Source organism: Hypanus sabinus, chromosome 13, assembly GCF_030144855.1.
Source record: "Hypanus sabinus isolate sHypSab1 chromosome 13, sHypSab1.hap1, whole genome shotgun sequence".
Taxonomy (NCBI): domain Eukaryota; kingdom Metazoa; phylum Chordata; class Chondrichthyes; order Myliobatiformes; family Dasyatidae; genus Hypanus; species Hypanus sabinus.
The window spans coordinates 99,451,309-99,479,295 of record NC_082718.1 but is presented as its reverse complement, the minus strand read 5'-3'; positions in this window follow the sequence as shown (position 1 = coordinate 99,479,295).

Here is a 27,987-nt window from a genome sequence, read left to right as displayed (position 1 = left end):
TGGGCACTAGCCTACAAAGTACCCAGGACTCCTTTAGGGAGCGGTGTCTCAGAAAGGCAGCGTCCATTATTAAGGACCTCGAGCACCTAGGGCGGGGGTCGGCAACCCACGGCTCCGGAGCCACATGTGGCTCTTTTACGTCTGTGCTGCGGCTCCCTGTTGCTTTGGGAAATAATTGGTTGTGGCGACCCTTTTCCTGGCACATCCGAACCGACTCACAATAAGATAGCCTACGGGGGTTTGCGAGCACAGAGCTTTGGAGCCTCTGCGCCATGGGGGGGGGGGGCAGGTTGAGGGAGGCTTAAAAGTGAGGCTGAAGATTTCGAATAAAGTTTTTTTCCTTCGACTGCAGTTACCGACTCCGTGTCGTAATTTTAGCGCTGCGTGTAGCACACCGCTACATGGTCAGTATTTAATTAATATGTATTTTATGTTAGTTTGTTAGTTTTTGAAATGTAAATCTAAATTTGAAGATTATGGTGATCTTGTACAATCTAAATAAGACGTTGTGGCGACGCATTTCCTGACACATCCGAACCGGCTCACAATTAGCCAGCGTTCAGGCTAAGGGAGATAGCCTACGGGGGTTTGTGAGTACGTGTCTTTTGCAGCATCCGCGCCCATGGGGGGCGGGTTGAGGGAGGCTTAAAAGCAAGGCTGTTTAGTTCGAATAAAGCTATCTTTGACTGCAGTTTACTGACTGCGTGTAGCAACCGCTACAACGTGTTTTTATCGCTGGCTGTCCAGAGGGGAGGTGCTGAAACGCTTTGTCGCGCGTCTGGAAGAAGTGAAAACTTTCCTGGGCAGCAAAGGGCTCAACTTTCCTGAGCTGGAACAGCCAGAGTGGCTGGAAAAGCTACACTTCATGGTAGACATGACAGCGCACCTGAACACGCTGAACACAGCTCTTCAGGGGAAAGGACGTACAGCCCTGCACATGTTAGAGGATGTTTTGCATTCGAGCGCAAGTTGACGTTGCTTGCCAGAGATTTACAGAAAGGCACATTGTCTCACTTGCCCAATTTGAGAGAGTTCAAACAATGTCACGACATGATAAATTCGGAGTATTTACATTCTGCAATCATCGCAATGCAAACATCGTTTGGGAAACGCTTCTGTGAGTTCAGAGAGGAAAAAAACACATTATCCTTCCCGGTCACTCCCCTAAGCATCGATCCATCCCTATTGAATACGACTGCATTGTCAGGTGTGAGTCAACCTGAAGAAGTATGATAAATATTTTAATTGCGTATTATTTTACGTATATTCATATGTTTTCATTGTTCAGTGAAATAGTCCTTTTATTTTTCAGGTTGACAGCTGGCTGACGTTATTTTTGGTTTGCTGCTGCGGCAAATTTAAGTTTGGCGTTTTTCATAAATACAAGAAGGACTCAAATAGACGTTGAGTATTTTACTTAAAAGTAACCTTCAACCCAACGTCTTTTTTTCGGAGTTCAAAATGTTTTTGTTGCATGCAGAAATGTAATTTCGTTTTCTCTGCAGGAGTTCATCAATTTCATAAATGCAACACATTATAGTTTATTTATACATAGCATAAAGGCAAAACAAAACGTTGTATGCAGTGTTATTTCATTTTAAATGTCAAACGGGTTTTGCGGCTCCCAGTGTTTTCTTTTCTGTGGGAAACGGGTCCAAGTGGCTCTTTCAGTGGTAAAGGTTGCTGACCCCTGACCTAGGGCATGCCCTTTTCTCACTGTCACCATCAGGTAGGACATACAGAAGCCTGAAGGCACACATTCAGTGGTTCAGGAACAGCTTCTTCCCCTCTGTCATCCAATTCCTAAATGGACATTGAAGCTTTGGACACTACCTCACTTTTTTTAACATACAGTATCTGTGTTTTTGCACATTTTGTTAAATCTATTCAATATACGTAATTGATTTACTTGTTTATTTATTATTATGTTTTATTTTATTTATTATTTTCTCTCTCTCTGCTATATTATGTATTCCATTGAACAGCTGCTGCTAAGTTAACAAATTTCAATCACATGCTGGTGATAATAAACCTGATTCTCATTCTAACTGGTACAATTTTGGACTGTGTGAGGAAACTGGAGTACCTGGGGAAACCCACACACTTCATGGGAAGCGCATAGAAACGTTTTTACAGAGGACGTCGGAATTGAACTCTAAACTCCAACGCCCCAGGCTGTATCAGCGTTGCGATAACCACTACGCTGCCGTGGCGCCAGTTTCCATGGCTTAACTCCTCATTTCCACAAACAACCTGATTTCTGAGAGCAGCTACTTCAAATATATCAAACTGCAAAATATCTGCTGACAACCTTAGCTCCAATAAGAAAATATCAAATGATTCTTCCTGCTCCTGCCTGTTAGTGTTGTCAGAACTGGTCAATTTTTCATTTCCAGGGCGGGTTGTATTGTGCTTGTAATATATCAAATGTAATCTTTAGAACTTCCTGCTTGGCCTCAGTGGAAGAATAAAAATTTTCCCCACCTTCTTATGACCAATGAGGTATAACAATACTGTGATTTTTTTTACTTTTCTAGTTTTTCTTCAATGGCCAGCACAATGTAAACCCTCCCCTCCAGCTTTACACAGGTTAGAAATCCAAAAGCATGTTCAGCCTTATATATTACATAAGATATAGGAGAAGAATTAGGCCATTTGGCCCATTAGATCTACCCCATTTCATCATGTCCTACCTACTTTCCTCTTTCTCCCAATTTCCTACCCTCATGCCCTGACTAATCAAGAAGCTCTCAACCTTTGCCTTAAATATACCCGGTGACTTGGCCACCATGGCCACCTGTGGCAACAAATTCCACAGATTCACTACTCTCTGGCCAAAGAAATTCCTCCTCATCTCCATTCTAAAAGGATGTCCCTCTCTTCTGAGGCTGCGTTCTCTGGTCTTAGACTCCACCACCTCAGGAAACATCTCCACATTCACTCTGTCAAGGCTTTTCAACATTCAATAGGTTTCAATGAGATCCCCCACAACCCCCCTCATTCTTCTGAATTCCAGTGAGTACAGGCCCAAAGCTCTCATGCACTCCTCATAAGGTAAGCCTTTCAATCCCAGAATCATTTTCAAGAACCTCCTTTGAACCCTCTCCAATGTCAATTTATTCATTATGGATAAACTCAACTGAGTTACACAGATCACTTTATTTCAACAAATGTCTATGTATTATCTCAAATGGGAAGAATCAGCCATAGTATTTTACATTTCAGTTGACGGCCTGCATCTATACTTGATGATTTCCATCATCAGCATTTCTGGCACTGTGTCTCAGGAATCAATGGCTGCAAAATAGTCACTAGGTCAAATTAACAAAAGGGGTACTTCATTAAACAAAAGAGGAACTTGAGGATATCAGAATCAGAATCAGAATCAGACTTTAATCGCCAAGTACCTGTACACATACAAGGAATTTACTTCCAGCAGATGTTGTCTCTCTGCTCATAACAATAATAATGATAAATATAAATGAAAATATAGATTATACATACAAGTAGTGCAATTCAAGTAATAGTTAGCTGACAGTTAACCGGCAGTTAACTGTTCAGCAAAGTGACCGCAGTAGGGAAAAAACTTCTCCAGTGCCTATTAGTCTTAGTCTGGTGGGATCTGAAGCGCCTACCAGACGGAAGCAGTTCAAACAGTCCGTGCGCAGGATGGGAGGAGTCCTTTATGATGTTCCCCGCCCTCTTCTTCAACCTGGAAGAGTACAGGTCCACAAAAGAGGGCAGGGAGGCTCCAATGATGCGCTCGGCAGTCCTCACTGTGCGCTGTAGTCTGGTTCTATCCTGCTTGGTGGCGGCTCCAAACCACACAGTGATGGAGGTGCACAGGACAGACTCAATGACTGCAGTGTAGAACTGCAGCAGCAATTCCTGAGGCAGACCATATTTCCTCAAGAACTTTGGTTTGCATATAAACTGATTTTTCCCAGTTCTACATGGCAAAATTAATGGTTATGTATGAGGAGAATTGATCGCAGGGTACACATAGGTTACCACTGTGTGTAAAAGAATTGATTATAAAGGGTAGAATGCGAATGTTTGAGAAATCAGGTACAGAATGCAAGTAAATAATCCCTTTCTCTAACCTTCCTTCACCTACATAGTTCATTGAATTATTTCTAAATACTATTTAAGAGCGTACAATGCTCTGAACTCAAAAACCACTTCTTTTTGCTGTCACAGCTAAAAACTTAGTCGCATTGAAAGGGTAAAGTATTTCACTTTGGATCCATGCAGACTCCAGTGTCACACCAAAGAGGTTCTAGTGAAGATAGTCACAGTTTTCCAAGGCGTGGTTCTTTCTCTTTCCTCTGTTTAGTTGTTCCAGCTGACAAGTTTGCAGTCATGATGAAGGATCTCATTCCAAAACAGCATCTGTTTATTACCCTCCATAGATGCTGCCTGGCTTGCTGCCTTCCTCCAGCATTTTGTGTGAGTTCCTCAAGATTTCCAGTATCTGCAGAACTTTTTGTGTTCATGGGAAGTTTGCCACGTCCCTTTGCACTGCATCACTCATGCCTCCATCACAACTGTATCACAGTTGCTCAAGAAACTTGGAAATGATATACCAGTGAGAGGTCGGGTTAAAGCAAGCATTAGTGGTTGCTCCCATTTGGTACATTTCCTGGTCTTCACCATTCTCCCCACTGACCTAGCTTGTCACTAACTCAAAATGTCAGCTTAGTGTTGAAAGAGAGTTAGAACCAGTCCAATAGAGCTATAAAAAGTTCATTTAACTAGCCAGGTTTTAGTCCCTATCAGATATTATGACTAACTAAAACAAAAAGTCATTAAATAATTCTTATAGCCAACTGCTTTTTTGGCTGATGTTCTGAAGGCCTGAATCCAATCCAACACTAGTGGATTTAACACAGTTCAGACACAATGACAAATCTAATTTCAGGTGAAGTACTGTATACTGATAATGCTTGTGATATCATTTTATCTTATTGAAATATACAAGTGTTTCATCAACATTGTGTACTTGGTTTCATACTTAAATGAAAACAGATGAATAAAAAAAGAGAGCTGATTTAACCCCTTTTCTACTTATTCCAGGCTTCTGACCATAAAATAGTGCTGAAGAAAGGGTCGCTCCTTTGCTTTGTAGTTATGTGTGCCAAGGTTAACAATTCTAACCTTTTTGGTTATTAATGGTGATTTGAGAACATGTAGAATCAAACACTGAACTCGATAAAGGGCTTTACGAGACTAACTTGTTTTGAACTTTAACATTACAAACCAGTTCCCATCTGAGTAAACTTTGCTCTTTCTGTAATACTTAACCACCCAGCTCTCATAAAGGCTGAATGTTTATCAGATCATTTTAAATATGAACATTTCATTGCAGAATTTCAACTTTTAAAACAGTTGGCAAAATATTTTTTAAAAACATGAAATAACAAGAGCAGCCACCCTTGTTAAGATGGGGCGGGGGAATGGGATTTAACAGCACATCAATGTCAAATGAAATTTAGGATGAGCTGGAGACATTTCAAGCATACTTGTTTGGATAACACAGAAAATTACTTCCTATACAGTAAACTCTGAAAATGTTTAGCTTTATCTCCTGGCCACACTGTCTGTGATCTGCTTGCTCACGGTAAAAAAAACCTGTTTCCTATCACAAACTGTGAGAGAGCTTGACAGGCTATGTTGCCTGACTTAGGCAAGCAGCAATTAATAGTGGGGTCTCATAACAGAAGGAAGTGGCGCTGTGATGTTTATATTCAGTAATAAACACAGTTAAGCATCTGCCATGATTCTCTGCAGTAGTCAGCTGAAAAACTGAATGGCTGCCTTCTGGTTCGAAGGTCTCCTCGCTTCCCAAGGAGGAAAGTGAAGTCCCTAAGTACTTTGCATTTGGATATGGGGTAAACTTTCCAATCATAAACACAGTTATGAAAATGCTCTCACACTTGCCTTGTTAATATGGTTACCCGTGACATTTTTCATGCAATGAAATTTGACTCTGTTAACTTGTGTTTTTTTTTTAACAATGCCAAATTTGGCAGAACCCCATTCACTGTACTTCATCACAGCAGGAACAATAAAATTCCTGCAGACTTCAGCACAGGGAAGCATAATATATTTTGACCTGCCAGTAAAATGGGTCACTCAGTTAGAAAAGAAGTGAGGCATTTCTGCAGTTTTGATGCTTTAATGAAGGTTGTTTAATAAAATAGATTTATCCCTAAAATCAGACAAAATGTGATTCCTTCCGTACTGAATTTGATCTGAAGGCAAAGCAACTGCCTTCAATGCCAAAGAAGAACTGCTTCAGCTGTAATCTAGGCAACTGACCATCTACACCCAGTTGACCACTGGCAAAAGCAGTTCAAATAGACATCAGAGGCCTTGTCCCAGTTCTTTGGTTCTCTCCATTTTTTCAGTCCGGCTCACTTGTTTTAGACCCTTCTCTTTAACTTAGACTCATTGAAGTCAATCGCCATAATCTCAGTGATGTCCGCCATGAGGCCTAAATAATCTGTGTAAAACACCCGAATACAGACAGTCCCTTTGTATTCTCTCTCTCCCTGCCCCTTTGCACATTGTGTGTGTATCTGTGTATTTGTGACTCTTCCATCTTTGTCTTCTTGTCCCATCATTATTCCACTCTTTTCAACGCACTGTGTAATGATTTAATCTGTATGAGCAGCATGCAAGACAAGCTTTTCACTATTTCTTAGCACTTGGAACAATAATAAACCGATTGTGTGTGTGTGTGTGTCTGTATGTACCTTCCCTCCCTCCCTCCTTCATTTCAGTCTATATGTGTCACCCCTCTTACTGCACCCTCTCTCACATTTCTACAATGTAAAATACACCTCTTCTCACAATATGAAAGAACATTTACCTAAAACATTAATCCTTTCTTTCTTTCTCTCCCTATATACTGCTCTACCAGTTGAATATTTCCAGAATTCTTACTTGTATTTCTGAATAGAACATAGTTGGAAACTAATACCCACGCAGCTTCCAAAAGCCTGAATCCAGACGAGTTTGTCATTATGACCAAGGTTTGAAAAAGGATTTAGGGTTCTAATATTTTTCTGTCATTCATACTCTGTGTTTTTTTTTCTGTTTCATGGATGTCAGCAAAGAGTAAGAATTTCAGGTTGTAAATGGTATCCTTTCTCTGATATTAAATTGAACGATTTGAACCATTGAAAAACACTCAGATGACAAACGATACCAAGTTGAAGTAGATACTGGTGTTGAGATACTTTGAATTTTTCACGTACAGTGTCACAGAAATGTGCCTGTGCCCAGCTTCTCTGAGGCTCTTGTCAGTAACAGGCTGAGATTGTGTGAAATGGGTTCAGGCTGCAGTGAACGTTTTCCAAGAAAACCACTCAATTCCACAGGTATAGAATGGACAAATGGGAGAACAGGAGAGAGTTGGAGGGACAGGATAGACACATGTAGAGAGAAAACCCATACGTACAGAGGGAGGGAGTGGATACTCATGCACAGTGAACAAACAACAAGAGATATGATGTACAGTATCTCACCTGAAATATCAATGACTTACTGTTTGCATGAGGGTGCCTCCGTTTTCTGTGTTGTGGATGCTGTAACATAGTTGCTAGGTCTCTGAGTATTTATCATATGCTGTGATCAATGTCAAAGTAATTTCCCCTACCAGCAGTGGTGTGGAGTTCCTTATAGTGTGGGGTCCTGCACTTGAAATGCTGCAAACTGAGAGGTGAACTTATAGAAGTGTATCAGATAAGGAGGAATTTAGATAGAGAAGGTGAATACCCTTGGTCTTACACTGAATGTTGTGAATAAAGAACTAGAGGGCATAGGTTTAAGGTGGGTGGGGAAAGATTTAGTGGGAATGAAGGATAACCATTTTACACAAAGTGTAGTATGCATGTATGTACAGCTCCTTCAAGCTGGTGCCTGCAAACAACAAAACTAACACCGATGTCCTGCAGACAGTTAACAAAACTGCTTCATTTACTACTTCTTCTTTCAAGTATGATTCTGCTAGTAAGCTATGTGTGATTGGAACCTGTGATTTACCATTTGGATGGTGTGTTTTTGGGCTGATTGAGCGATCTGGCACTTTGCTGTCTCCGAGGTAGTTCGGTGAATTTGGGAGCGGAGTGCGTGACCTGGCGGCCTGAAAGCCCGGAGCTGGGTTGTGAGCCCATGGTCGACTCCATTTGTTCTCTACGATTGAGGCGCCGAGCAAGGTTGAAATCGGCGAAGATGAGAGCGGAGTGCAGGAGGGTGCTTGGCGCCATCTGACTGTATTTGACTAGTCTTCCTCTCCTTCTAATTGCTGCCAGAGGAAAGCGTAGGAATCTTGAGTTCCACGTTGCAAGAACTGATCGGTGAGGCTCGTGGCTGAGGACTCATTATGTGGGACTTTAAGGTTCATGTTGCATATGCTTCTGGATTCTGATTACACTTTTTTTTGCAGCTTTTGAGCAGTTTGATCAGGGCGATTGGCATGGACTTTGGTGAGGACTGGTCCTGCAGCCTGCAGTCTGCTAGGGGTGCAGTGCAGAACTGAATTAAACAGAATACTCCTGGACTCCTGGTTTGATGTCTGATACTCTACATGTTGTTAGATCACTTTTTGCCATTTGCGCAATTGGCTCTTTTTTTGCACGTTGGGTGTTTGATGCTTTCTTTGAACGGGTTTTGTGGCAGCCTGCAGGAGGATGAATCTCAAGAGTTGTATTCTGTGTACATACTTTGATAATAAGTGAACAATGAGCTGCTGGAGGAAGAGGCTGAGGCAGGTACAACAGCACTTTGTAAATGTCTGTTGGACAGGTACATGGAGAGAAAAGATTTAAAAAGTTCAAATGCTGGCAAATGGGATGACCTTCAATGGTCACCTTGGTCGGCAAAATCCAGTTGGGCTGAAGGTCTTATTTCTCTGTTGTATTATTCTATGAACCAATCTACATGATTGATCGTCATGGTACTGGGAGAGTGGGTGTATATACAGGCACTGAACACTGTTGCCCACCTCCCTCAAGCTCAGCCCACATTGTCCCCCACACATTTGGCAGCCACTTTTTTGATATAGCTAAGTTGTGTGCAAGAGAGACAAAATTCAAGTTTAATTATCATTCAATGAACACCCATGGATATAATAAAAAAAAACAGCATTCCTCAGTGGCCAAGGCACAAAGCATAGCACCAACTGTCATACACAGCGCAAGGCACATACAGCATCAGCCAAAAATAGTGGAATGATATGTCCTGCAGATTGATGGTGCGTGGATGATTTCTGACAAGAACAAGCCCTTAGCAGTCTACAGTCAAATGCATGTAATCCGCCTTGACTTCCACTAAGTGAACACTGGAGGGCAGCACCAATGGGAAGGGTCTCACCCAATCCAGCATCAACGTTGCACCACAGCATCTCCAGCACCTCCTCACCTGGGTTACCAGGACAGGCCAGCATGCGGCATGAGGCTTAATCCACATTACAACCGAGGCCTCGCAGCTCCCTCACCATTGGTCTCACCAATAAACCAGTGAACTGGACCTGTAGTATTCTACATTACCAATGTCCAACAGGGTCTTGTGATCATAAGTAAAAACGTCCAAGACAATCACACGCTATTAGACTGCACACCGACTCCAAAGTTTTTCTGTAGCAAGCAACAACCCAGTCCACACCGTCCAGTTTCTCAATTTCCCCTGCTATCGAGCAATTTGCTGATGGATAGACCTGCAGTACCTGAAGTTCTTAATGTCTTCTGATCACTAAAAGGATGTTCAAAAAGGACAAAACCACTTTTAGTTGGCAGCGGAGAAGCCTCTGCATCTGAATGTGCCACCATCTTTCCAGAATGGAAAGTAATACTTCCATGAATTGCAGAGGTCAGTCAATATATTGCTTCTGGAAAACAGCTTAAGCTTCAAACATGGTTTATACTTTTTGAAAACATTTGAGTCATACCATTAAATCATGCCTGCAGACTGTTTTGATTTAGTAATCACGTTTTTTTTCTCTCTCTCCCTCTTTACCACAGTTCATTGCTCCCAGTCCAGGAATGTGATTGGTTTGATTCGCAATAGTTGCCGTAGAAATAAAGGAGCTGTGTCTGGGATTGGATGGACAAACAGCATGCCCTGGGAGCAGCCGAGGTGAAGGTCAGGGAGACCAGGAGTACTAGCGGGTTATATGACTGGCTCATTGAAACCATGGCTTAAAATTGCAGAATCATCTGCCAATTTAGGAAGGGCCTTATTATTAGTCAATCTATTTGCTCATGAGCAAGGACAATGTACATGACGAATGGTGCACATTCAATCTCCAGAATCTTTAGTTATTTATTTATTGAGATACACCACACGGTCCTTTGTGCCGTGCCACTCAGCAGCTCCCAAATTAACCCTAGCCTGATCACGAGACAATTTATAATGACCAGTTAATTTACCAACCGGTGCATCTTTGCACTGTGGGAGGAAACCGGAGCACCTGGAGGAAACCCACGTGTTCATGAGGAGAACGTCCGAACGGCTTACAGACAGTGGAGGGAATTGAACTCGAGTCACTAGTGCTGTAAAGCATTACTCTACCATGCAACCCAATGTCAAGAAAATCAACAAATATGTACGTGCTGAGATTTTCAATAGTAGAGCTCGATACATGGGTTCATAAGAACATTTAAATTTACAATCGCCTGTTAATGCGAGCAGAGAAACAAGTTAATCAGCCCAACTGGCTTCAGCTTCTGTTTGTAATCCACAAGAGGTTCCTTGTACTCTATCTGCCTCATTGCAGCCTTTCTCGATAATTGTCTATTCCCACTTCTCTTTTGTATTTAACCGGTTAACCTTGTAAAACCTCTTAGCTGCTTTCCCAAAGCACTTTCTGTGATGCCACGCTCCACATTCCACCCCAGGGAAGGTGACTGGGTGGCTCAGCAGTCCTGCTGCCTCACAGCATGGGGCACCTGAGCTCAATCCTGACCTTGGGTGTGGTGATGAGGTTTGCTCACTCTCCCCTTGGCCGAATGAATTCTTGCTCTGATTCCCTGCCAGCCTCCAAAGATCTGCAGGTAGGCTAGCTGGATACTGCAAATTTTCCTCCTAGTATCTAAAAGAATAAAGGGGATTTGATGCACATGTGAGGGCAAAAGGAAAATTGAAATGGGACTCATGCCGTGGCTGTTTGGAGCTAGTTTGGAGCTGAGATTCAATGGCCCCTGTCTGAGTTGTATGATTAAGCTGATATCAAGAAGTTCTTGTCTGATTAAGAAGTTGGGAAATCAAGCTAATGTACAGTAAACAGGAATCAAAGGGAATTTGCTTCATTACCTGCAGTAATATCTCACTCAATGTAAAATGGTTGTGCTTCTGAATGGTTCATGATTTTAATTCCCAAGAGTGGCATGGCAGTGTCCAATGTTCAAGCACCGTCAGCTGCTCTCTCAACACTCATGCATAATAGGAATAGAAGCGGGGATGTTTCCTTTGGATTATCCTCACACTCATTGTCAGCAAGGTCGAGGAATTGATTATGGACTTTGGGATGGGGAAGTCGGAAGAAAATGTACCAGTCCTCGCTGAGGGGTCTGCGATAGAAAGGGTGAACAGCTTCAGGATCATGGATGTCAGTATCTCCGAGGAAATATCCTGAGCCTAATACCCAAATGCAATCATGAAGAAGGCATGCCAGGGGCTCTACTTTGTGAAGAGCTTTTATCTCCTCATCATCCTCAGTGAACCAGTCTTGGTTCTTCCTTGTGGTATGGTGAAGGCCCTCAAAGAAGGCAAGAGAATGCAATCTCTGAAAGCTGCCCAGTCTTCAACATCCCCTCGAAGATGAGCATTGGAGAGCCAGGTGGTCTGTAGGAGAGCCCGATTTCAACTTGCTGACGGTGAGCTTCTTGGAAAATTTCCTTGCCTGTGAACGTCTTTTGGGTTGGACGTGGAGGTTAAGTTTGGAAATGATCAAGCCGTGTTCTATCTAGCAGTCTGTGCCACATATTGCTTTGGTCACTCTGACATCGTTTCCGTCACATCTTCTGCTGATCAATCAGATGCCAACGCTTCGAGCAAGCGTGCCTCCAAGACATCTTGTTAACTGCTTTGCAAGCCAAAGGCTATGTTGGGGATGATCAGGTCATGCATGACACAGGTTTTCAAAAGAAGCAGGCCATTGCTGTTGCATTTGCCTATTCCAAAGTGCCCTCAGCCTCCATCCCAAGTATTGTTGAAATCTCCACGGACAAGAAACTTGTCTGACCTTGGTACAGTCACAATCAGGGAATCAAGCTCTCCTTAGAACTTGTCTTTGACTTCCTCTGGGCTGGTCATCATTGAGCTGTACGGTGTGATGTGCATGTTCTTCAGGGGTGCTTGTATGGTCATTAAATGATCATGGAATACTTTTGGCAGACTGGTAAGCTTTCGGACAAGGTGGTTCTTGCTAGCAACTCCGACTCCTGCTTCGTGATGTTCAGTGCTGCTGCGTCTACTCCAGAAGAACATGTAGCCGCCACCTGCTTCTGCTAGTTGGCCTGGCAAACCTCGAAGAGAGCTGCAGTGTCAATTTTGTACCTCTCCACTTCTCTTGCCACCAAAGCACTTCTTCTCTCAGGGCTGTTAGACTTGGTGTTGTCTATCAAGGTTCGGATCTTCCATGTGCCGATTCTGAGCGGTGTCACTTTTGTTCCGTTTCTTTGATTTCGACTGCTAAACCATTGTGACCGCCAGCCACAGTTTGCTGATTGGGTTGAGTAAAAGTAGACAATGATTAGGACTCCTTTTCTAGCCCCTTCCTTTCAGTGCGGTCCTGAAAAGGGCTGCTCAGTTACTCAGGGGGCTGCCGAGTTCTGCTGCTACTTCAGTCAACGAGAAAACGACCCGTTGCCCTGAGCCGCCTGTGTGTGCAGGTCAGCATCTACAGCTTCTGGCGTGTCCTCACCCGCTGCTTCCTCACTCGCCCATCGCCACTGGATTTGGATGTCACGACTTGCGCGTGAGTTTGATTTAAGTGAGGGAGAGTTGCGCAGGTCCTCAACCTCACTCTTTCGTCCTAGTCTGTCTAGGTCCTCTGCCAAGATGAAAGTCAAGACGATTGGAGATGGGTCAGGATACAATGGACAACCTGGGAGATCTACGTGTCCTGCTGTGCTTTTTGTGCTCCACAATGTATGCTGGGAAATGCCTTCCCTCCTGCCCGATGAACCAGCTGGTGGTTCTCTCCGCACAGTCCGCCGAGTCCAGTCTTCACATGCTTTGGGTAGACAAGCCCGAAGTCACCGAGATTTCAAAAAACTCCCAATGGCTACCCTCACTTGGCTTGGCTGGCCTGTTGCCCGGAGAGTGGCTGATATTGCATGCAAACAGCTTACCTGGAGCCACTGGTGAGAGATGAGTGCCAGGTGAGGACCTACTTTGGAAGGTACGACAAGCCTTCACACTAGGGGTGCTACCCCTCCCTGACACCCTATACACCCCTTTGCACTGTACTGCTTCCACAAAATAACAAATGTCCCAATATATCAGACAGTGATAATACTGATTCATCACTTACACCTACTGAGAGAAAGAAGCAGTTAACACACAGAAAAATCTAGACATCATTCAGACAGAGGAGTAACAGAGGAGTAACTCTCTGATAACAGAGGAGTAACTCTCATACAGCACAAGATCCAGCCAGCAGCTATCAATAACGAAAGAGACTCTGAATGAGCTAACTTGTTGAACCTTTCCCTTTAGCTGCAACCTCTGTCCTGTAAACATACAGCACTTAAAATATTTTTTCCCCAATTTCTGCGGCGTTTTTATGTCCTGTTTTTATTACAGGCAAGTAGCAGGGACAAACAAGGCAAATGTCCAAACAAAATCTTCCCATATATGCTGCCTCTCCAGTTGAGTATTTCCAGAATTTACTACTTTATTTCTGCTTTCCAGAATCTGTAGTACTTTACTTTTACAGTTGAAATGCAACCAAGAGAAAACCCTACCTCAGAATGGGGCACAGTACTAATTATCGCTTAAAATGCATACCATATAAATTTAACAAAATGTCACTACGGGAATTCCCAGTGTACTGTTCATGTTTTTAATAGATTCAATGAACTATAGTGCTGCTTTTAATGATTATTATAAACTGTGTTCTCTGATCCATTTGCATTTCAGCCCCATGCAGATTCTTGTTTCTTGGCATACATATTATTGAATGGTACGTCAGTATCAGCATCATTACGTGCCATGTCTATATTACCTGATCTTAATCATGAACCGACTGTTGTTATTTTGTTGAAGACTTGGTGAAATCTCAGTCTTAGAAAAGATTCAAGGCAGAGGGAGTGAGATTGTTAATAAGCAAGGCATAAAACAATATCATAGGTAGGAGCAACACTGAGTTCAGTTTGCAGTCAAATAAGCAATGGCGTTCTTATAGGTGGAACAGACTTGAGGGGATGAAAGGCCTGGCTTTGCTTGAAATTTGTACGTTCACACCTATTTGCAACAACTTTGCTCTCAACATCAGCATGACCAAAGAATGGATTGTGATTTCAGCAAGGAGAACGAAAACATATCAGTCCTTAATTGAAGGTCAGCTGTTGAGAGGGTGAGCAGCTTCAAGTTACTGGATGTCAGCATCTCAGAGGATCTAACCTGGTATTAATGCAATCGCAAAGAAGGCACACCAGCAGCGGTACTTCATTAGGAGTTTGAAGAGATTTGATAAGTCGCCAAAGACCAGCTAATTTCTGCAGATATATCATGGAAAGCATTCTGACTGGTGGCATCATCGCCTCGTACGGGGGCTTCAACACACTGGATAGAAAGAGGCATCTGCAAAGGATTGTAGACTCGACCAGCTCCATCTCAGGCACAGTTCTCCTCACCATCAAGGACGTCCTCAAAAGCTGGGAAACACAAGAAAGTCTGCAGATGCCGGAAATCCAAAAACAACACACACACACACACAAAATGCAAACATGAGGAAATCTGCAGATGCTGGAAATTCAAGCAACACACACAAAATGCTGGTGGAATGCAGCAGGTCAGGCAGCATCTATGGAAGAGAATAAAGAGTCGACATTTTGGGTCAAGGTCCTTCTTCACGACTGGAAAGGAAGAAAGAAGACACTGGAATAAAAGGTGGGGGGAGGGGTAAGAGGATAGCTAGAAGGCAATAGATGAAGCCAGGTGGGTAGGAAAGATAAAGGACAGGAGAGGAAGGAACCTGATAGGAGAGGAGAGTGGACCATTGGTAAAGGGAAGGAGGAAGATACTTAGGGGGAGGTGAGAAGAGGTAAAAGGCCAGAGTGGGGAATAGAAGAGGGGACGGGGGGGGGGGGGAATGTTTTTTACTAGAAGGAGAAATTGATATTCATGCCATCAGGTTGGATGTTGAGGTGCTGCCTCAAGAGGGCAGCATCTGTCAGTAAGGACCTTTACCACCTGGGCCATGCCCTCTTCTCATTACCACCATCAGGGAGGAAGTGAGGCTGAAGACAGATACTCAACTTTTTAGAAACAGCTTTAGAAACATCTGCCATCAAATTTCTGAACAGTCCATGAACACTATTTCACTACTCCTCTTTAGTGCTACTTACTTATTGTTATATGCAACTTCTCGGAATTTTTATTTTATGTCTTGCACGTACTGCTGCCACCAAACGACGTATTTCATGGCATATGCCAGAGATAGTAAAGCTGATTCTAATTCCGATCTGTTACCTTTTCAGAAATTTCAATAAGACTTGTCTGGCACAGAAACTCCTATTATGTTTTCTAAATCTAGATTAGTTTTTAATCTTTTTGTAAAAATTCCAGTATCTTTTCTTTTATTGACGTTAAGCTGAGTTATAGTTCCTTGTTTTTGCACTGTCTTCTAGTCTGTATATAGAAACAACATTTTGTGTTTCTTAGTGTCTTGGCACAATCCTCTCTGTGTAACTTTGTCTTATTGTTACTGCTACCACCTCCCAAGTTTCCTTAGATATACACAGATGCCACCTGAGCCTTGGCTTTTATCCTCTCAGCTGCATTGTTTTTTTCTATTATTTCCTTCCTTTCTATTCCTATTGCACAACATTCTTTTCAAGCTTATGTTCCTGTGACGTACTGATCATATCTCGCCAATGGAGGCTGAGACAAAACAGTTATTGCATACTTCAGCCAATTCTCAGTCATTACTTGATATGTGCTTTGCTCTACTTTAAGAGCTCTACTCCCATTTTAATTTTACTAGTTTTATGTATGCATCAAGACTATATTATTTACTTTTAAACTGTGATAAATTCCATGATTCTTTAAATAACTAGTCTTCTGATTTCTTTTTTCATTTTGTCATCCGTGCTTTACAATCTACACCGTTCCAAGTAAATTTTATTATCATAGTATGCATCTGTCACAACATAAAACCCTGAGATTCATTTTCCTGTGGGCATACTCAGCAAATCTATAGAACAGTAACTATAACAGTATCAATGAAAGATCAGCCAGAGAGCAGGAGACAACAAACAGTCTTCTGCATTCTTCTGCAAATACAAAATAAATAATTAGCAATAAACAAGAACATGAAATAACAAGACAAAGAGTCCGTCAAATGAGAACATTGACTCTGGAAGCATCTCAATGGATGGGCAAGCGAGTGTAGTTATCTCCTTTTGTTCAAGAGCCTGGTGGTTGTCAGATAATAACTGTTCTTGAACCTGGTGGAGTGAGTTTTGTTAGGATGTTTTCATTTTGCTTTCATACTCTATTCAAGGTGCCTTATAATTAGCTTGGTTGTTTTTTTGATGTTTTAGCAGAGAGAAAAAAGGTGTCTGATCAGGGTAATGTAAAATATGCAAATGTCTGGGTTCTGCATACATAATCTAGAGATGAAGTTTATGAAGTAAATAGATATCATAACTTTTACATTGAATGCTACATGTTAAACTGGTAATAATTTAACTTTTTCTTATTCATCGACATTTTCTGTCATAATAGCAGGGGACTGAAGAGTTACCTTGAATGAAAGTAAGTTATCGAAGGAATAGTATGATGTCAACTCCAGTGAGAAAGTGCGGTTTGTGCAAAACTGTCTCTTGGGATGGACCTGAGCAGAAGTTTGCAGGATAAGTTCTCACAGAAGCAGAGCTCTCTTCTTTTAGATCAGTGAAGAAGGGATGGAGGAATGGGGTAATGCCACTACAGGAGAAGTGCAGCTTGCAAGACTTCTTCTACCACAGCAAAGATGGATTTGCCTTTTCAACAGGAATTTTGTGAAAGGGAAGTGTTTTCAGAGGAAAACACATCGACGTTAGACAAAGAATAGAAGGAAACAAATAGCAAACCCTACTGGACGGGAAACTGAATTATGCAAACGGTAAAACTTTGATTAATATTATCTGCTAGATTAATTGACTTCTTTTGAAATTGCATCAGGGTGACCAGAATTCAAACAAGTGGACTCTTGGTTTTCTTCTGATGAAAATTGCAACTTATGCTGGTGAATTCAAACCTTACGTTGTACTGTATCTCTCCACACGTGCACATGACAATAAACTTGACTTGGCATGGATATGATCAATTCAATGCTACTCATAACACTCAGCTGCCTACCCTCCATGCTTCCAACATGCATATGGTCAGCACATAGCCCTGTGCCTAACAGCACCAAGCATGCTGAAGCTGTGTTCAACAGTCACCAAATTAAGTACAAATCAACCAAGTATTACTGAAGGAAAGGCTGCAAGCCGCCCAATTTTATACCCAATGTTTCTTATTGACTTGGTGTGATTTATTTCTCAGCTGGTACATCATGCATGAAGGCTAGATAATCCACGTCACTGAGCAGTTTAAAAATGGAAATTTTTTTTAAAGCTGAGTGTACTGCATTTTTCATGGCCCAGGGTTCTATGTACAAATATGGCAGTCTGTATTTACATTGGGCAAACCAAGGACGTTAAAATAAATTTGGATAGAAAGTTACACGACCTTGAAGGCAGCCAGCCTCAGAAATGGAGTAACTGAAGAGATATTGCAACTTTAAGAAGTGGGCTAGCAAATGGTTCCAGTGCATTGAAATGGTTAGCTCATTTTGAAGACAAAGGTTGCTGGAGATCATTAAAAATGACTGCTCCGTGAATCCTTTCATAAATATTGTTTTTCACTTCAATAATATGCAGCAGCATTGAAATAAGGGATTCATTTGTAGCAAGTCAAACACTGAGGGTAATGAAGGCTTTTATTTTGAGCCTCTGGTGACAACCCTGCCTGGAAAGAGGTGACAGTGTGAAAAGGGTAAACACGCTGCTCTAATTAAATCTTTCACTGCAAGAACAAGGATGTGTAATTCTGACATTTAGTAGGAAGATAAGGGAAGACAAGCTGAATCAGAATTACTATCAAGTGCCGTGGACAGCCTGGCAGCGACTAGCACAAAGGAGACACAGAGACCTAAGTCTGGAGAAGGACATTTCATTGAAAGTACTTAAGTAAGGCTGCTTTGTTCTTTTCCTCTGGACTGGCTGTCATCCAGGTACAACTGGCATGTTACCTGAAATGACATTCAGACCACACTCAGGCCATACGTTCTGATTTCTATGCCAGAGCAAGTAAATTGGCCACTGTGATTTTCCAGGCCCTTCTTTTGCTGGGAACCTAAAGACAGCAACCATATGCCATATGACCCAGTGCTTCATTAGAAAGTCGCAGGCTTCTAGGCTTTCTAAACCTGAGTAATTATAGGAAGGTTAGGATATCTCTGGGATAGTGTTCCCTGGGAAATAGCTGCCAAAGTACAGCAGGAAATTGGACTGGAGATTGGTATCTTGTGCATTAGGCTAGAAGCAATAACATGATGTATTCTGAGCCCACAAGGACAAATATTACAGGGTTTATGGCTGTCGTATTCCAGTCAGCTGGTGGCTTATTCACCAGCGTCAAAACTGCCTAACACCTCAGGTTACCAATGCAGCCCTGGTAGAAGCGAGTCTCTGAGCTGTTGTTTCCTGCACTTGTACACCCATACAGAGAAAATTGGCTTCATTTCACAGAGGAAAAAATAAATCCAGCCAGTTCTGGATTTTGTTTATAGCTTGGTTTCATTTTGAAACTTGTAGACTGCCTGCGTGTAAACATGATGCATTTTTTCTGCTTTACATACCGAGGCATAAAAATGTGGTTTTAATAAAAATGTCTTGGAGGGAGCAGACATTGTAAAACCAACTCCTGTTGACCCTGTGAGTACTGGGGCAAGGTTCTACACCTACCCTTTCCAACAGCACGTGCACTACAGGGGACAACAATTAGTGGATTAATTGAACATTAATCGACTACAGCTGGAGACCGTTATCATTTTTGTTGTGAAAATGCCGCCAACATAATCGCTTTCCACAATCCCTCCAGCTTCAAATTTCAAGGACTACTATTTTGATGAAGGAGAATGTGATGATTCAGTTCCTTGCTGTTCGGGGAAGGGGGAAAGATTCACAGCAGCTATGTCTCATTTTTACTGGCTGACCTAAACCAAGTAATATCTCTGTTGAGTGCAAACCATGACTGTCAAGTGGTTGCTAGGCAAAATTGAGATCAGCTTTTCAAAATATGATGAAAGATATTTGTTTATTTGATGAAGACTTTATTTCTTTTTTTGGTCTGAGCACATTTGACATCATCACAGACATTCCAAACACTGTGAACATTGCTCGTTCTTCTGAAAGAGGCAACCAGAAGAGCATCTCTGTTATCAGTGAGATTTTTTTGGTCTTGAGCAGGACCAGCTTCACTTCCTGATGATCATCAATAGGTGGAAAGGTGGTTTTTAGGATGGCAAGTTAGGCCTTTCTGTTGAATATTATTATAACCAGTTTCTGTTGGTGGATCTTTTGGTGGATAGTTTACCATTACGCTCTACTGTCGTAGGACAGCTGTGTTTATTTTGTGGACATTTATTTTGCAATGGTTCAGAGTTGGTTTTAAGAAATACACTCAGTGGCCACTTTTTTAGGTACACCTGTCCACCTACCCATATCTTATTGGCCAAGCATGTGGCAGCAATTCAATGCATAAAAACATGCAGACATGGTGAAAAGGTTCATTTGTGGTTCAGGCCAAACATCAGAATGGGGAAGAAATGTGATCTAGTTGACTTCGACTGTGGAGTGATTGTTGGTGCTGGATGGAGTGGTATGGGTATCTGAGAAACTGTTGATTTCCTGGTATTTTATGTACAGCAGTCTCAAGAGTTTGCAGAGAATAGTGAGGAACTCTTTTTAATCGAGGAAGCAGTAGTTCTATGGGTGAAAGTGCCTAGTTAATGTGAGAGGTCGGCGGAGAATGGCCAGACTGGTTCAAGCTGACGGTAGCACTTTGACGCGGTGGCTGCTGGTCGTTAAGAACTTCAGATACTGCAGGTCTACAACATTAGCAAGTTGCTCAATAGCAGGGGAGATGGAGGAGCTGGGCTTTGTGTGGGCCACATTGCTGCCTGCAACAGGAAGGTGTTGGAGTCGGTGTGTGAAGGTGATGTGCAGTTTAACAGCAAGTGAATAGCTTGGACTTTTGTCTTGTGATCGCAAGACCATGTTGGACATTGGTATTGAGGAATTCTGCAAGACCGAGTCTGATGGCGAGAGAGCTGCATGACCTCAGTTGCCATGCAGACCGGGACTCATGCCGCGGCCGCACAGGAGAAGAAGGAGATGCTGAGGTGCGGTATGCATGCTGGATAGGGGACAGGCCCCTCCCATCAGTACTGCTCTCCAGTGCTTACACAGCAGGAAGACAAAACAGATTGCATGCATTCATCCGCAGAGTGCTAGGGCTTGTTCTTGCTGACAATCATCCACGCACCTTCAATCCGCAAGACAAGTCACTCAGGGACTTATGCTACATCATATTTTCTTGTGTAACTATATATTTACTGCTATACAGTCTATACAGTCTATTCAGGCCGAGACCCTTCGTCACCGTCCCCCCACCTTCTTTATAGGGCCCCTGCCCCCTCCCTCTTCAGTCCTGAGGAAGGGTCTCAGCCCGAAACATTGACTGTTCATTTCCACGGATGCTGCCCGACCTGCTGAGTTCCTCCAGCGTGTTGTGCACTCAGTGGCCACTTTACGAGCAAAAGAATGTAATAAAGTGGCCACTGATTGTATATTACTATCACGAGAATCACCTTCTGTGGTTCACGTATGGTGAGGGGTCTAGAGTGCAACTCCGTTCTGCTGTTTGTGACATGAGTTTTTCAATTCTCCCAGTTATGGCGGAAAAAGAAAACTGAAGTACTTATTTTTCAGCATACAAGCAACTATTAATGGCCTTCATACTTGTCGAATCCAGCTTCATTCTGATTTGTCCAAAGACTACTAACTGCTTCAATACGATTACGGTTAATAAACTGCAAGGCGCAGTGCCAATGAAGCAGTGTTTCGCTAATGCCAGGCCAAGCAACAGGGAAGCAAAGTGCTTTTGATATTGTACAAAGATACTGTGTCAGCTATATCCATAGGACACTAACAACCTTTTAGCTCTGTTCCAAGCACTTTCTGATCTTAGTGTGTTACCCTGACTCACTGCTGTCTAAACAAGCTATCTGATCGTCCTGTTTTGCAGTCAACCCTCTTCCATCTGAATACCGCCCTATTCCATGTCATTTTCAGGAGGTAGTTCCTGCTCATCCTATGAGCCAATCAAGCTTACCTCCCCTCAGCTTTTCAAGAAGCTGTTTCCAAGTACAAGGGAAAAGTCTTCAATGAGTGGCAAACTCAAAAAACCAAACCAGAAACATTTTTAATCAGCTCACCTGTTCATTAACGTTTTGAAATGTTAACCAGTTTCAAATACAATATCAAAATTGTTTGAGTTGTACTTTATTGGAATCTTTTAAAGAATTCTTGGTAGCAAAATATAAAATAATCTTGAATTATTTATTTATTTTAGTGGGAGGACAGAACAGAAGTTGTTTAGATTCTATCCTGTGGGTCCTGAAGTGCTGGACACAGTGACCTAGTTTTAAATTACAAAACTACTTGTCTTTTGTTTGAAAACAGACATAAGTTGTCGGCTGATAGCTGCTCGGCATCTTACAAAAACATGAATCCAAGATGAGAAGTACTTCAGCCATTAAATTTAACAGCAAAGGCATTTACAACATCCAGTGTGATTTTTGGTGCTTTGTTAAGGATTGTTTGTCTGTTGAAGCTGTTTGGAGTTGATTATCATGGAACAATTACTGAGATGGCTACTCTCTGACATGCTTGCTAGCAGAAATTGCTAACTGTTGAATAATGGCAGTAGACAGAAGAATATAATCCATTTCTTTTGCATTAGCTTGGCTCAGTTGTTGAGCAGTTTTGATGCCAGATCAGAAGGTTGCAGGTTTGAAGCCCACTAAAATCTTGAACATATACCAAGCAGGATCCTGCAGCAAAGGGCAAGACAGTCCAAAGTTATTGGAAAGTTGTGGAAGCTCATCAGTCAAGTTGCTCAATATGTGAAATGGTATTATGTATTTTACTTTCTGCCTCTGAAGTTTATTTCTACTGTCTTTTACAAAACTGAACATCATAGAAAGCAAAGGGTAGCAGTGAATGGGTGTTTCTCAGACTGGCTGGAGGTGACTAGTGGGGTACCACAGGGCTCTGTATTGGGACCACAGCTCTTTATGATTTATGTCAACTATTTAGATGAGGGCATTGAAAACTATATCAGCAAGTTTGCTGACGATACTAAACTGGGTGGCAGTGTGACATGCGAAGAGGACGTTAGGAGAATACAGGGAGACTTGGATAGGCTGGGTGAGTGGGCAGATACTTGGCAGATGTCATTCAATGTGAAGTTATCCACTTTGGAAGCAGGAACAAGAGGGCAGAGTATTGTCTGAACGGTGTAGAGTTAGGTAAGGGAGAAATGCAAAGAGACCTAGGAGTCCTAGTTCATCAGTCAATGAAGGTGAATGAGCAAGTGCAACAGGCAGTGAAGAGGGCAAATGGAATGTTGGCCTTTATTACAAGGGGAATTGAGTACAAGAGCAAGGATGTCCTTTTACATCTGTACAGGGCCCTGGTGAGACCTCACCTGGAATATTGTGTACAGTTTTGGTCTCCAGGTTTAAGGAAGGACATTCTGGCAATTGAGGAAGTGCAGCGTAGATTCACTAGGTTGATTCCTGGGATGGCAGGGCTGTCTTACACAGAGAGGTTGGAGAGATTGGGCTTGTACACGCTGGAATTGAGGAGATTGAGAGGGGATCTGATTGAAACATTTAAGATAATTAAAGGATTTGATAGGATTGAGGCAGGAAATATGTTCCAGATGTTGGGAGAGTCCAGTACCAGAGGGCATGGATTGAGAATAAGAGGTCAGTTATTTAAAACAGAGTTGAGGAAGAGCTTCTTCTCCCAGAGAGTTGTGGAGGTGTGGAATGCACTGCCTCGGAAGACGGGGGAGGCCAATTCTCTGGATGCTTTCAAGAAGGAGCTAGATAGATATCTGATGGATAGGGGAATCAAGGGATATGGGGACAAGGCAGGGACTGGGTATTGATAGTGAATGATCAGCCATGATCTCAGAATGGCGGTGCAGACTCGAGGGGCCGAATGGTCTACTTCTGCACCTATTGTCTATTGTCTATTATCATAAGCAAAGTTCAATGCACACACATTTAGCATAAGAGATTCAGAATAAACTTCTTTTTCATATCTGAGGTGTTTTCATGTTCCTTCCAATGGACACAAATCTGCTCAATGGCTTCTTTTTTAGGTACATCTGTACACCTGCTCATTAATGCAAATACCTAAACTGCAACTCAATGCATAAAAACATGCAGTAATGGTAAAAAAAAAAATCAATTGTTGTTCAGACCAGACGTTAGAATGGGGAAGTATTATGACTTAAATGACACTGACAGTGGAATGATTGTTGGTGCCAGACAGGGTGGTTAGAGCATTTCAGAATCTGCTGATTTCCTGGGATATTCATGCACAGCACTCTCTAGAGTTTCGTACAGGAAATGGTACAAAAAACAAAGAAAACTTCCAGTAAGTGGCAGTTCTGTTGACTTGTTAATGAGGGATGCCAGCGGAGAATGTCTAGACTGGTTAAAGCTGAGAAGAAGATGAGGGTAACTCAAATAACCACATGTTACAGCAGAAGAGCATCTCCGAATGCAGAACACGTCAAGGATGGACAGCAGCAGCAGAAGACCACCAGAAAACAGGAAGTACCTCGTAAAGTGACCACTGGGTGTAGAATCAAGGAAGTGTTGGGAATCCTTTTCTCAGGTAACACTGCCAGGATAAATGCAACAACCAGAGTCCCCATTTGCTGCTCGTGGTCTGGGACATCTCCATCAGCACAGCTGCACCACAGGGCTGTGTGCTTGCCCCCACTGTTCTACTCGCTTTACATCTATGACTGTGTGGCAAAGTACAGCTCCAATGCCACATTCAAGTTTGCTGATGACACCACTGTTTTGGGCCGAAACATAGTTGGTGATGACTCAGATTCCAGGCGGAAGATTGAAAATCAGGCTGAGTGATGCCACAATGCCAAACTCTCACTAAATGTCAGCAAGTCTAAGGAAATGATTGTAGACTTCAGGAGAGGGAAACCAGAGATTCATTTGTCAGTCCTCATCAGAGTATCATTAGGAGTCTGCGGAGATTTGGAATGACATCTACAATTTTGACAAACTTCTTCTGATGTGCAGTGGAGAGTGTATAGACTGGCTGCATCATGGCCTGGCATGGAAACACCAATGCCTATGAAAAGAAGATTCTATAAGAGGTAATGGATTTGGCCCAGTATACCACGGGTAAAACCCTCCCAACCTTTGAGCATATCTGCATGAAACACTGTCACAGGAAAGCAGCATCCATCATCAGAGATCCTCACCACCCAGTACATGCTCTTTTCTCACTGCTGCTCTCAGGAAGAAGGTAGGAGAGCCTCAGGATTTGCACAACTAGGTTCAGGAACAGTTACTACCCCACAACCATCAGACTCTTGAACAAAAGGTGATAACTACACTCATTTACCCATGCATTCAGATGCTCCCTCAACCAATGATCTCACTTTAAGGACGTTTTATCTCATTATCTCACGTTCTGGTTTATTTTTTGCTATTTATTTATATTTGCATGTGCACAGTTTAATACCTTCTTCACTGTGAGTGATCTTTCATTAATGGTGTTCTAGTTACTATTCTATAGATTTGCTGAGTATGCCTGCAGGAAAATGAATCTCAAAGCTGTATATGATGACATACATATACTTTGATAATAAAATTTACATAGAACTTTGCAATTTACTATAAGCATTTTCCATAGCTTGGATCATAATTACTCCACTAACATTTATTTTCTCCTCATTTTGGTTCTCTCTGGTGGTGCTGTTGGCCTTCCATAGAATGGCACACAACCTCCATCCACGTATCAGTTATTTCTAACCTGCACCATCCACCAGTAGGTGCTTTGCTGAAGTGTGTAGATGAGTGATCAAATCCAGGGGAGCTAATGGGAAAAGCAAAAATATAGCGCTAATCTGGAGTTCGTGTCGGTTAATGCCAGTGGTCTGTGCAGACGATGGGCCAAAGGATCGATTTCCATACTGTATGAATAAGTAGCATGTTTAACAACAATTGTCAGTAACAAACCAGCACATTTGTCAGTTAGTGTCTTTAAAAGCACTTTAAATCTCTGCTGATTGGCATACACAGGTCCTTTAAGTTCTGTGGGGTCTGATTTAACATAAAATATTAAAACAGTCCTGTAACCTAACTTAAGTAACTCATATCTCCCATTTTATGCATTATTCTGCAGCCGAATTAATGTGGAGAACGTTAGTTCTCCCGTCTCTTAGTTACTAGCAGCCTGAGGGACATGTCGCGAGCAATATCTGTCCCTCTACCCCTTGGGGAAACATTCAGCCTCTAGTCAATGCCTTCTTCAGTTAATCAGACTACAATCAGGCACGGGCCGTGTGAAAAAGGCTCATTCTTTTAATAAATCAAAGCAAAATCAGAACTTATATGCAATCACACATTCGAGTTTCGACAGATTGTTCTCACATTTGTGCCTTGCATGCATTCTTCTCCTTAACAATTGTGCATCAATGGGACAGAGGACTGTTGATAGAAGCAGATGAACATGGATTGTTGTTAATGAAGGGGATGGTGTGGAAGTGGCTGGCATGCACCGTAATTCAGGATGAAGTTACAAGTAAGTTTTTTGTTGCTGCACTCGCAAAAATAAGAGATACTTAATTACCAGTGGACAGCTCTGAAGATTTCTGTATGCCACAGAAAAGCTGAACTCTAGTGAAATTATGTTAAAAAAAATCAATGTCTTTGAATTTTCAAGATCTATTGACTTTGAAGAGTGAAATGCACATGTATGTATAATTAACGAAACTGAACAAACAGTATGCATTGTGACTGCGGGTACAGCTCACGTCATGCTGTAAGCACTTATTGAATCAATTACAATGCAATGTGTAAATATTGAGATGCATCGGACTTCATGATTTCCATCCTCCACACCAGCACAGCAGACAGATGACTTGTGTGTTTTTTTCGTTATTGAAATGTCAGTCTCCTGATCACTATATAAAAAAAGATCTCATCGGCTTCCACTTACTCTGGCATAGTGGGAACTGCTTGAACACAAAACGCTGTGGGATAAATGAGATGTTGTATTCTTCACCTGGACAGCATTTCCCATGATTGAAACCTTCCCTTTTACGCAACCTCCTGCTCAGATGGCTTTGAAACTATTGAACTGAAGGTGGGAGGGTGACTGGTGGAGTGCAGTTCCTAGCAAAAGGTTTGAAAGTCATCCAGCAATTGAAACTATTTCAAAATTCTATGAAATAGGTTTTATAATTATGATTTTTTTCTCTCCGTGAAGTTGAAGAACAATGTTAACATTTAAGGGAATAGCCCCGACCTACTCCTGAAAGTCCACAGAGACAATTGCTTTGAAAGCCAGGTTTTACTTGGGTTTTCATCTGTTAGAAACCATTAGTTCAATGTCTACCTTTTTCAAAATCTTTGAAACGTAACAGAGATCAGCCTGTTCAGTTCTTAGTAAGAAATCAACACAGCTAGCTATTGCAGCTCACCTTATAAATAAAAGGACAGGCCAAATCACAGCTCTTTGGGTAGACAAGAGAAAACATATAAAGTTAAATAAGATGACAAATGGTAAGAAAGTGTTATGAGTGAACTGGGAGAAATAGGCATGGATGAATGGAAATAAATGAAGAGAGGAAGCAAGAACTTTATCATTATGACAAGTGGATTTGGACATTTTTCACATGGGAACTGAGCATAATTTAAAACCAGAGTGAAACCACGTTGGATGTGACAACCGAGTTCTGCTCTCAAGTTACTTTTTTCCATACACAGAACAAAAAGTTGTTCAATTTGTGTTGACTAGGATCGGTGTAAGATGTGTTTCAACTGATCAAGCAATTAATATTTTAACTATTCTTTTAAGAAAACGCCAATAGTTAATGAATAGAACCAGAAAACAAAAACTAAAATTCTGGATTTCATTCTACTGTTAGATTTATTAAATTGGAAAAGTTAATGAGTTAGTGGTAGAGTCAGCCCCCGTCATGTGCCAAGGCCCTACTTCCCAACCCCTGTGGAAGGTGCTTGCACTTCCAACTATATGCAGGGAGAAATGTATCTGAGCATCTCCATACAAAGGCTATATATCTTCCAGAGTATAACTAAATCTGGGTGGGCTTGAACTGGGTTACTTGCCTTAACATTTTGTATCAACAAAGAATTTGCTTCCTGAATACTTTTGGGCGTATTTTATGGATTTTGGACTGCTGAATGTGAAAATCACCATGAAATTTCCCTATCATGGCACCATTTTCTAACATCACCTATATTTGTAACACATTGGGTAGGTCCAAGAGGAGCAGAAGTTTTCAATTGCCCCAACTCCTGTACACCGATATTCCATTGCATTCAGGTGATAACTACTCATGCAAGATGGATGGCTTTACAATATTTCA